The sequence below is a fragment of the Montipora foliosa genome, chromosome 8 (genome assembly GCF_036669935.1).
Source record: "Montipora foliosa isolate CH-2021 chromosome 8, ASM3666993v2, whole genome shotgun sequence".
NCBI lineage: Eukaryota > Metazoa > Cnidaria > Anthozoa > Scleractinia > Acroporidae > Montipora > Montipora foliosa.
In genome coordinates, this window is record NC_090876.1 from 1,221,521 (window position 1) to 1,224,020 (window position 2,500).

The window sequence follows — 2,500 nt, forward strand, 5'->3', positions numbered from 1 at the left end:
TTCATCTGTTTTCATCTACCAACTACAACGAACCGACAGGATGCTTTGGCCTTCAGGAAACGACTATTACGAAGCGCCATACAAAAACGATCAAATTAATTTCACAAGCTGGTCCTCCAAAGGGACAGCCTATTGGAACACAACTCTACCATCTTAAACACACTTGATCGCTACATTTTGCAGAAATCGATCGCCCACAACGTCTCGAAAACCTCCGCTCACTTTATCAAGGCTCACGACAAGAAACTGAAAAAGCTGACAAAAAATGTAGTTCTTCCTTTCACCTCCAAAGATACCATGACGAATCTCTCTGGTTACAACCTCACCCCAGATCAATTGGAAGTACTAAAGTTTGGTCTAACGCACTCGATTTATCCTCCGACCATTAGCAAGACTGATATTTTTGCTTGCTTCGAACTGATTAGCCACACGATGAAAAGACATCTTATTGACACCATATATATATATGGACGGTTGGTTGACCTAACGATGAACTTCCAGTAAGAGGATCCACAGGATACAATGTCTCGACGCGAATTTGTAGTTAAGTGTACGCAAGGAAAAGCGACGAAGAGACAAACTCTTGACTGTTCTGAACGAAGTTTAATACGACGTTTCGGCCGTTCGGCCTTCTTCAGGTTAAAAGTTAAAGACTAAAAAACTATTTACAATGAGTGCAAATCACAAAAACAGCAGCTTATATATACAGAGCAGAAATATTGAAATTAAGAAAACGAAACAAAACAAAGGTCAAAGCTACAAGGTGACATGGATTTGACAATCAAAGACAAATAAAGAACTATAACAAAGGTCTAAGCTCCAAGGTGACATAGATTTAACAATCAAAAACAAATAAAGAACTATAGGTGACATATCGGTAAAAATGCATCATATTGGGAAAATGTCAACTCACAACTACTCAATTGTAGAAATTAATGCGGTGTTTCGATCTAGATTCCCGCCTTTAATTAAGACCATGAGGATTAAGGGTAAAAAATTGCGCAGTCCAATAGGCCTCCCTAGTGAGAAACAATTGTTCAAGATGTAAAGAATTTTCAAAAGACCTTATTTGTTCGATAATGATGAAATTGACTTGTGAAATTTCATGTTCAGAGTTATTATAGTGGATAGCCAATTCACAAGCTCTTTTGTTCTTCAGCATGTTCGACTTGTGGTTACGGAATCTTACTTTAAATTCAGTCGAGGTGGAGCCCACATATTGCAGGTTGCATTTGGCACAAGTGGCCAAATAAATAACATTTTGCGATGAACAAGAAAGTTTTTGTTGAATGGAATAATGACGACCAGTAGCTGAACTTTGAAATTTTGAAGCTTGAATTAAATAATTTTTCCGTCCAAGTCAATTTTTCCCGCTTATCGTAGAACAAAAAATCTTAAGGAGTTGTTAGCGCCATCCAAATTTCAGGTAACCTCTTGTAGAAATCAAAGAGATGAAAATGGGGGTTGTTCAAAATGCAATACGAAATGCGATCTTTGTAAAAATTATTTAATACAAGCTTCAAAATTTCAAAGTTCAGCTACTGGTCGTCATTATTCCATTCAACAAAAACTTTCTTGTTCATCGCAAAATGTTATTTATTTTGGCCACTTGTGCCAAATGCAACCTGCAATATGTGGGCTCCACCTCGACTGAATTTAAAGTAATATTCCGTAACCACAAGTCGAACATGCTGAAGAAAAAAAAAAAAATGGCTATCCACTATAATAACTCTGATCATGAAATTTCACAAATCAATTACATCATTATCGAACAGATTAGGTCTTTTGAAAATTCTTTACATCTTGAACAATTGTTTCTCACTAGGGAGGCCTATTGGACTGCGCAATTATTTACCCTTAATCCTCATGGTCTCAATAAAAGGCGGGAATCTAGATCGAAACACCGCATCAATTACTACAATTGTGTAGTTGTGAGTTGACATTTTCCCAATATGATGCATTTTTATCGATATGTCACCTATAGTTCTTTATTTGTTTTTGATTGTTAAATCTATGTCACCTTGGAGCTTAGACCTTTGTTATAGTTCTTTATTTGTCTTTGATTGTCAAATCCATGTCACCTTGTAGCTTTGACCTTTGTTTTGTTTCGTTTCCTTAATTTCGATATTTCTGCTCTGTATATATGAGCTGCTGTTTTTGTGATTTGCACTCATTGTAAATAGTTTTTTTAGTTTTTAACTTTTAACCTGCTGGAGGCCGAACGGCCGAAACGTCGTATTAAACTTCGTCCAGAACAGTCAAGAGTTTGTCTCTTCGTCGCTTTTCCTTACGTACACTTAATTATATATATATATTTTTTATTTATTTATTTATTTATTTATTTATTTATTAACTATTATTCTACGAAGGCGGGCTGGATATGAAATGATATATATAACCAGCGAGGCGCGTAGCGCCGAGTTGGTTATGATCATTTCATATCCAGCAAGCCCGCGTAGAACAATTGTTTTATTAAAAACCCCAACATCACAACTCTTTT